The 9,944-nt window shown below is 51.0% G+C and overlaps 1 pseudogene; it reads left to right on the plus strand.

Moving 5' to 3' along the window:
• The first annotated feature begins 621 nt into the window (after positions 1 to 621).
• Positions 622 to 6,265, plus strand: LOC112818411 (acrosin-like; annotated as a pseudogene).
• Positions 6,266 to 9,944: the final 3,679 nt, after the last annotated feature.

Here is a 9,944-nt window from a genome sequence, read left to right on the forward strand (position 1 = left end):
ATTCAGGTGATTGTGGTGAGAATTCCTGACCCTCAGGTATAGGAGACACATCTTGCTGCATGTAGGTCCCAGAGAGGAGACCTGGAGACACTCAGGTAGGAAACACCAGACCCTGTGATACTCAGCAGTGGATAGAAAGGTGGGCTTTGTAGTCCTAAATTATAGAAATTCAAAGTGGCTCTTTGAAAAGTGTGCTGATAGTATGTACTTGGAAGAGGGAAAGACAATTTGCCCTACACAGGGTTAAGGATCGATTAATCTGGTGAGCTCGACACCCTGTGACCATTGACATGCTGCATCATCTTGACACAGAGGGACAGAGCTGCCCCTCAACCCATGATTTGGAACAGGAACTGTGGTTGCAGCTTGCATGAGGGGCAGACCCTGACAGTGCACAAAACTGGATCCTCAGATGATACGGAACCTGGAAGGGTAACTGGGAATGAAGATCCTGGCCTTGGGACAGAGGGAAGAGGCTGCATATGAGCCCCCATCACCCGAGGGGTGCAGAGGAGCCTGTACAGAAAGCTGGGATCTTGTTTCAGCCTGAACCGGTTAAGCTAAAGGGCTCCTGCCTGGCCTGACTATTGGGGTGGGGGAGTGGGGATGTAGCCATGCTGATTGGTCAGGAGACCACAGAGCTTTGTGAGGTCACTGGGCTTCCAGGCCAGGCTGGGGCAGGAGTATGGTAGAGATGCTGCCAACTGCCGTTCTGCTGGCCTTGGCAGTGTCTGTGGTTGCCAAAGATAACGCCACGTGTGAGTAAGTGTCAGGGACACCTCCAGGGGGTGGAAAGAGTGTCTTCTGAATAGCAAGCCCCACCCAGACTCCCTCTGTCCAGGGCTAGGAAGGAGGCCAAGCTTGGGCCTTAGTAGTCCCCTGGGTCTCACGGGTCTGACCCACATCCCCAACTCAGACCATCCTTGCTCCCAGCTTCATCAGCCGAGAGACCCCAGGGCTGACCCCGGGCTCCTATGCCTCCCATAGCACAGACGCTGGGGTCCTTCCCTCACCTAGAGACTGACCTCACTGCCTCTTGCACATCAAGTCCCAATTTTTAGAAACCCCTTTCTTCCCACAGATACTGAGGTGCCCCACCTGTGGCTGACCCTAAAGACCCCAGGGTATTGTCATGGCATTCTTCTAGGGTCCCCCTCCACCTTAGACCCTGACAGCCCCCAAGGTACCCCCAAACTGTTTGGGACTCTCCCCAGTTCCCAGAACTTCCACCCCTGGACCCCCGCTGCTCCCCACACTTGGGATCACTGGACCTGCCTTGGCTACTCTCCCTCCTGCCACCATCCAACCCCACACTGCAGCCCCAACACCCCTGTGGCTGTTTCCTGAGTCTCCCGCCCAGAATTGGCTCTAAAGACCTCAAGCCATTACACCTCTCTCTCCACCTCTACCCTCCCCCCCCGCCTCAGGATTTCCCATATTTCTAGGGCCCTTATCATCCATCCTGCTTCCTATGGCGCCTTCTTTCCTCGCCTTGGGGCTACACCCACAAGACCCCGGAACTCATACTCCTCAAAACCAGTTCCTGGAGCCTGCAGCTTCCGGCTTCCCTACCGCCCCGACAGCACCTCTCCTCAGCAGCTCCCCCTCGGACCCTCCACACTCCCGGCTGCCCCACTTTGCCCAGCCCCTTAGCCCTGCTTCCCCCATCGTGCAGCTGCGAGGACAGGCTGTGCATCTTCTTGGTTTGAACTCTGGCCCTGGTCTCTTCCCAGTGCCCCCTCTGAGTTACGGTTCAGGCAGAACCCACCGGGAAGTGGCCGTATCGTCGGAGGGCAGGATGCAACAACCGGGACCTGGCCCTGGATGGTCAGCCTCCTGGTCTTCACATCCCATAATAACCGAAGGTACCATGCGTGCGGAGGCACCTTGCTGAAATCCCATTGGCTGCTTACTGCTGCCCACTGCTTCCTCTCCAAAAAGTACGTGTGGGAGCACGTGGAGGGAGGTCTTCAGAAAGGCTCTTCCCAGAAAGGGACATTCTCCAGGGCTCTCTGTGCGCAGTCTCCCCGGGGCTCTGGGTCTTGTGGCAACCAGACCGTGAGTGGGTGGGCCCAGGCCCTTGCTGAGGGAGGGCTCTGAGGATCATGGTCACCAGAGGTTTCTGTCGAGCCCATCCTTTCTGAGGATGACCCGGCTTGCCTCTGTGCCCACAGAAAAGTATATGACTGGAGACTGATTTTTGGAGCAAGGGAAATTGTGTATGGGAATGATAAGCCAGCGAAGCTGCCTCAACAGGAGAGATATGTCGAGAAATCATCATTCATGAGAAATACATCCCCAGTTTAGAGCACAATGACATCGCTCTCATGAAGATCACCCCTCCCGTTCCCTGTGGGCAATTCATCGGAACGGGCTGCCTGCCCCAATTTAGGGCAGGCCCACCTAGAGTTCCTCAGGCCTGCTGGGTGGCTGGCTGGGGATTCTTGAAAGAGAAAGGTGAGTACGAGAGGGGCTCTCACAGGGGTAGGGGCACTGCAGGTCATTCCCTCAGTGGTCTCTGAAGTGCAGGGGCCATATGTGGTGCCTAGTGGTGATGTCCACCAGAATGTCCCCTTTTAGAGCGGGAGAAACTGGCAGCTGTGTCCCCTGTCCACAACCTCACCACTGATGGCTCGTGTGGTCGCCGGGTGGAAGGGTGCATGCAGCCCCAGGAGAACCTGGGCATTTTTCGAATGGTGTATGGGCTGTGGCTCTATCTGGGGCCTGGAACCCCAGTTGCTACCTTCTGGAAATGGGGGATTGTCCCCTGAAACGGCACTTGGAGAAGAGCTCGAGATGGGGTTTTGTGGTTGCGGGCCAACTCTTCTCGTCTCTGGACATCCATTTCCCCATCTGTGAGTGGAAGGGCCATGTCTCGTGGTCTCTGAGCTCTGAGACCCCAGAGCCCAGCCCTCTAGATGTCAGTTAACCTCTGCTCCCCACCCTCGGTGGTCACAATGCGAGAATCCACCCTCCCCATCCCAGTGACTTCGTTTTCTCTGGAGAGAGGGGACAGGGTTCTTGGCAGGCCAGCAGTGGGCAGCAAGGGTTTGACGAGTAGGTTAGGCCTTTCAGCTTTCCACAGGTGACCACATGGACTTTTTACCCAGTCACACTGGGGATGAGAAGAGAGACTGAAAGCTCTTCTGTCCCTTGATAATGGAAAACTGAGGGTTCCTAATTCAAGGCACTTCCGTCATTTGGGGTTCAAAACTCAGCCTTTTCTGGTGACAAAACCCTGGTAGTTTCAGTATGCTTCCTGTAACTCTTCTTCCCTCTCTCAAGGCTGCCCCCCTTCTCTGATTGGGTTGCTTCTCCTCCCGGGCACCCCTGTTTTCACTGGCCTCTGCTGGCCCTTCCCTCCCTGATCTGGGGTATCAACCTCTGTCTGGCTATTGATGTCCATAGCTCTGCTGTGGCCTCTAGAGCATTCTTCTTGTCCTACACCCCCAGCCTACCCTGCTCTGCCCACCCACCCAACCATGTGTGCAGTGTCCCAGGGTTCTTGGAGTCCCTGGGGAGGCTGATCTCAGGGTCCCATCTACAGTCCCACCCCTACCACCACCTTTGCTGTCCTATCTCTCAAAAGGATTATAGGCTCCCAGCTACACCCTGGACATCACACAGGGCCTCTTTTGTTCTAGAATCCTCCTCAAATTAGTGGGATTTCTACCATCTTCTGGTGAATCCATCCCCTACTGTTAAGGCCAAGTCTTAAAGAAATCCCCAGCCTCCAAATTTCTGTGACATTCTTGCAGACCTTCCTTTTTCTACCTCCTCCTTGAGCCCATATGCTTCTGGGGTAGTCCTCCTTTTCTATTGAACTTCAAGTTCTCATGGACTTTTTAGCATTTAAAGCCAAGGTGTTGGGATTGAGAATACCCTGTTCTCTTCCAGGTCATCTGGCTCTTCCATAGATCTAAAAGGTCATCATAAGCGACCAGGCTTGTTTTGGTGGTCATTTCCATGTCACCCCTGCCTTGGGGGCAGTGCAAGTTCAAAACTAACCCTGCTTGGGTGGTATGCAAAGTTGACCTGAAGGGACTGGAGATGGAGTCCAAGCCACATAAACACACAGTCTGAATGCTGTGTGCCTAGCTCCATCCACTTTGCTCCACTTGGTTCTGGCTTCCCACTTGGCCTACACTGCCATGTTCCAAGTGTGATCCGCCACCTCTCCACCCGGGTGCAGGCGATTTCAGACCCACCCACCGGGCTGTGGCTGGGCTGTGGGTGCGGCTGTGGTGGGGGGAGGCCACTTGATGAAGAGGGGATAGCTACCCCTATAGCCAGGTGTGAGGTTGGCTGATGGAATCATAGCCTGGGCTGGGCCTTTCTTAACCCAAAGGTCATGATGGAGCCTGTGGGGCTGTACAGGATGTTCTGACCTGTCTTCCAGTTATTCCAACCACCCATGCCCCTGACAGATCCATGTGTGTGGAGGCCATCCTGCAGCTCCTCCTTCTCTGTAACTTCAAAACAGATGGGAGGCATGCGGGGAGACACTCATCTGCCCAGATCCAGCAGATCCTGTCCAGAACTGAGCTGAGGGGTTTAACGGGGGATAAAAAGCAATGAGGGTGACTTAGAGCCGTACTGTGGGGAAATGAAATGTGTGTCCTGGATTTGAGTGTAGAGAGGAAAACCTTGGTCCGAATCCAAGCCACACCACATCCCTACCAGGATGTTTGGGCAAGTGGTGCTCCAAGCTCTTGATTGGAGGCAAGGTGAGTCACAGCGCTTAACACAGGGGGTCACTGTGTGGTGTAAATGATGTGACACATCTTGGCTGTAGCTGTGAATAATCATCTGGCATAAACACACATTCCTGCAGCCGCATCGGCTCATCCTCCATGCACTGCCCCTCCTCTTCACCTGCATATGCCTCCACCACCCCACATCCTTCACAAGTGTCTGAGGAGAGGCCAGGGGCATTGGCTTTCATGGATTTTAGGTTGAAGTAGAGCATTTCAGGATGATGGGGGTTCTGTGGAGGGAGGAAGCAGGGCTTTCCCAAAACGTGTCTTCTGTGATCGCTGACCACCGAGCTGCCTGGCTGTAGCCTACAGGATCGCACCTACACTGCAGGAGGCCCGTGTGAACCTCATCGACCTTGACTTATGTAACTCCACCCAGTGGTACAATGGGCGCATTCGTTCAACCAATGTGTGTGCAGGGTACCCTGAAGGCAAGATCGACACCTGCCAGGTAACTTCCCTTCGGGCGCCCCTTTCCCTGCCAACACCTCTTTTGTGAATCCTTGAACTCCACTCCCTCCAGGGTCCTGCTTCATTGACCCTTTCTCTGGTCCCATCTTGTAGCAGTGAGGATGGGAGGCAATACCTGGGTCCCTTACAAAGAACCAGTCACCACACAGAGAGCTTTATCCCACCATGACACAGAGATCATACCGCCCGAACACCACCCTGGAAGAGAATGCTTACCTCTCCTCACCAGAATATAAAACCTTCAAATCCACTAGTACACACATGCCCATGCATGCATAAAGCCTCATACATGGACACATGGGTCATTTATCTTCCCTCCTCACTGCAAGGAGACCCGTGACAATCCATCCACCTGAAGCTGTTGATACCAACTCAAAGTTTACCACCACCACTTGTGTTCATGGCAGCAAGAAGCCATGTGACTGAAGAAACTGTCCTTCCAGAGCCTATGGCCCTTCTGGGCAGGGGAAAAGTGGCTCAGACAGAGAGTGACTTCTGTGTCCTTCTGGGCAGGGGGACAGCGGCGGGCCTCTCATGTGCAGAGACAACGTGGCAAACACCTATGTGGTCGTGGGAGTCACAAGCTGGGGGGTAGGCTGTGCCCGAGCTAAGCGCCCCAGAGTCTACACAGCTACCTGGCCCTATCTGAACTGGATTGCTTCCAAGATCAGTTCTAATGCCTTGTACATGGCTCAACTGCCTACCCCTCCCCATCCGACTTCTCAAGCAATCCCGGCTAGACAACCCTCTGCCCGCCCTTCTGCTCGCCCTCCTTGGTACTTCCAACACCCTCCTCGACCTCCTCCCAGCCCCCCTGCATCTCGACCTCAACCTCGACCTCGACCCAAACCCCTGGCCCCACCCCCACCCCCACCCCACCTGCTCCCCCACCTATCACTAAAGCTCCCCAAGTACTTTCTTTTGCCAAGCGACTACAGCAACTCACAGAGATCTTGAAGGGGAAGACCTTTTCTAATGCAAAGGGGTATTACGAAATGGAGACCACAGATCTCCCAGAACTGACCGCCGCCTCCTGATCCGACCCCACTCCCAACAGACCCAGTGAGCCGTTTACTCCCAAGAAAACAAAGATGAAATAAATAAATATAAATATAGATATAAAAATATATATCTATATCTATGAAGAGATGCTTTCTGGACTTCTTCCTACCTGCCCTCCCCGACTCAATCCAAACCATCCCCCAGCAAATCTGTCCTCCCTCTGTCACCCTCCAACAAGGTGGAATTGCTTGTATGTCAGTGGCAATTGTAGTTTCCTAAATCTTGATTTTTGAAGTTGGAACAAGGCGGTCTGGGGTGACAGGCCAGGTTGGTCTGGATCTCACACTCAGAGTCTCTGCTTATTAAATCAGTGCAGGTGGGCCCTAGAGCACTTCTGGGAGGTGAGCTGACTCAGAAGGAGGGGTGTGGGTCTGAGTCCATTGGAAGAATGACCCCAGTCTGAAGTTTTGTAGCGTGGCCATCTGATACTCAGTCCACATGGCGAACCCCAGGCAGGAGTCTGCCCTCAATCAGAATTGCTTATGTCCATCTGTGAATTCCTAAGAAAGAGATTTTGATGGCCTCAGGTGAACTGCCCACTCTGGTCAGGGCCTAGATCAAGCCTAAATGCTGGATTAGCCACTTGAGGATTAAAGATGGCAGGCTCCAGAAAGAAACCCCCGGGCTCCTGGCTGGGCAGTTGCTGCAACAAGCAACAGTCTCATACCTGTTCACCTGTTCACTGTGTGCATAGGTTTCAAGGGCAAGATGGTCCTATGTTCTGGTTGCAAAGACAGATGGCATAGGGTACAGGAGCATGAGGGAGGAACTTTGGGTGAGGAAGACCAAGGACCCTGTCTTTTCCTGCTGGGGCTGCAACAGGGACTGATGAAGCAGCCATGAGTATTTTCAGGATTCATCAGTCTGTCTGGGTTCAAACAAACCCCCAGGTTTACCCTTCATCAGCTATGTGGCCTTGGGAATATGGCCAGAGGGTTGTGTGACAATGAAATTAGGACAGATGTGAAGCTTTCAGAGCAGAGCGTGACACACCATACATGCTTATAGATGTGGGCTCTAGAGCCAACTGGAGATGAGATGCTGGGTAACCTTATACTTACGCAGGGGCACTCGGGTGTATATCGTCTGTGCACTTATGAGCCCTGGAATGCCTAGGGTACCTAAGAGGACTTGCAAATTGATCTGGGTGGCCCAGGGCTCTGTAGTGTATTAACATTTGATAGAATTAAAAAAAAAACAAATTTTATCTGCCTTCACTGAGAGCCAACATTACTAAGATTAGAGTTGGCATGTCCATGATTCCTTTGGTTGACTTTGGTCTGTCTCTTCTAAAGTCAGTTTCTTAATCTCCCTACTGGGTATATAAGCTTTGTACCCTGGTGTCAGACACCAGGTACCCTCTAAACACTGAACAAAACTGAATGTCAGTCACAGAGTGAGACAAACACCAAGCCATAGGCCACATGGTCCAAAGAGCAGAAACAGCCATGGCAGCAACTCAGGACCTGCCCTCACCCTTCCTGGGCAGTCCTGAACCCTGAGCTTGCAGATGGGAATGGTGTGGCAAGATGTGCTCAGGCTACGGAGTAGGGGTGGGTGTGGAGGATTTGGGACACATTTGGAGGAGCTATAGTACCAGTGGTTTCTTTCCACTTGCAGATCATCCCTCCTCCTCAGAGCTTCCCAGGATCCAGAACGGATTCTCCTGGCACTCTGTCCTTTCACATGCTCAAATCCTTGTCCTTAGTTTTTCCCTTCTCTCCTCATTGGGCCTGTCATCTGTAGCTGACCCTTGGGTCTCCTTCCTGGGGAGACAGGGCTCATGCTCAGGGAACACTGATGGGAGGCCATGGATTGGGTAGAGCATGCAGAATCCGATTGATGTTTTCTTGTGTATCTTCTGAAACTTTCCATGCCCACGAATAGATTTACTTATAACACTCTTCTTATTTAGTCACTGTTCATACTACTCTGACTTCCTGTTTCATTTAGCAAATTAGAGTTATTTTCGTACTAGCACACAGGGACTCACCTTCTCAAAATTACGTTGTGCAGTAGGGGTACTTAGGAGATATAGTGCCACATTTCCTTCCTGGGAGGGGTTATCTAGCCCCCTGCTTTAGCTTTCCCTCAATGTACTCATTTCCCCACATATAAGCCAATACTGGTTTATATCAAATTCACTGATTTTTGCAAAACTAAGAGATGTTCTAATTTTCATTTTTTTTTAAATTATGAATGAAGTTGTTGACAAGTGAAGTGAGACTCTCTGATCTGCCTTCATATCCCTGTGGATACTCTAATCCTGAAAATGGCTTACAGGTCCCGGAGCAGATACTGCTGCACACAGAGACAAGAAGAACAGGGGAAAACTGGACAGGCTGTACAATGAGCCAGCACCAAGGGGCATCTAGGCAACTGAGGGATATGCTCACTGTTTCTCTGTGGGATGGTTTAGGCAAATGATAAGTATTTTTCTAAAAAACAGAATTCATAATGACTTTTATTGCTAGGAACAGTAACAAGATGATGTGACGGTGGCTAAACCTGTGCATGTGGTAAAAGCCTGACTCCTGAGCTTTCGGAAATAACAGACCTAAGATGTGTGTAGGCACAAGTTCTAATTGCGAATTTGATCAATATGAGAAATCTTTTTTTAAGACTTATTTATTTATTTATTTGAGAGAGAGAGAGATAACAAGAGAGAGAGCATGAGCAGAGAGAAGACGCAGAGGCAGAGGGAGAAGCAGGCTCCCCACTGAGCAGGGAGCCCGATGTGGGACTTGATCCCTGGACCCTAAGATCATGACCTGAGCTGAAGGCAGACGTTTAACGGACTGAGCCACTCAGGCACCCCCAATATAAGAAATCTTATATTTGCAAGGAAAAAACTGATCCCAATGAATATAATTTCAGTACATTTTAAATGGAAGTGGAAAAAATGGAGGTAGTTCATCTTTAATGCGTAGAAAACTCATCAAGAAACAGAAATTAGCCTAATGGAGTTTTCTGCAGAAACTATATTCTTGGTAAAGAATCATCAGTGACCTGCTTCTGACAACTATAGTTGGGCCTGTGTACTTCTCTTGGGTAGGTATTCAGATAGTGGAATGGCTGGGTTATATGGCAGGTGTAAGTTTTGACATATGAATGCACCCAGGAAACCAGCACCACAATCAACATAGTGAACCTGTCCATCACTCCAAAGGCTTCCTTGGGGTACTCTGTAATCCCTCCAGCCCCTTCCCTCCCCGGCCCTAGCAACTTCTGCTCTGCTTCTCTCACTGTGTATCCGTTTGCATTAAAAAAATTTTAAATAAATGTAATCATACAGCGAGTGCTCTTTTTTATTTGGTCTAGCTTCTTTCACTCAGCATAATCATTTTGAGGTTTATCCATGTGCAGTGTGTTCCAGTCCTTGTGGACTGGACAGTCCTTGTGTCTCGTCCTTGTTGCCACCCAGCGCTCCACTATGTGACTGCCCCACAATTTGTTTCTCTAACCAGGTGATGGACTTTACAGTTTTAGGTCATTAGAAATAAAGCAGCTATGAGCATTTGTACACAAGTCTTTGGGCATATGCTTTCATGTTTCCTGGCTAAGTACCTACACGCAGGATCATATGGTATGTGTATGGTGAGCACTTTTAAAACCTGCCAAAACGAGTCTTCAAGCAGTTTCAACACTCTACCA

Source organism: Callorhinus ursinus, unplaced genomic scaffold, assembly GCF_003265705.2.
Source record: "Callorhinus ursinus isolate GAN/ISIS: 27379988/994484 unplaced genomic scaffold, GSC_fseal_2.0 scaffold60, whole genome shotgun sequence".
Taxonomy (NCBI): domain Eukaryota; kingdom Metazoa; phylum Chordata; class Mammalia; order Carnivora; family Otariidae; genus Callorhinus; species Callorhinus ursinus.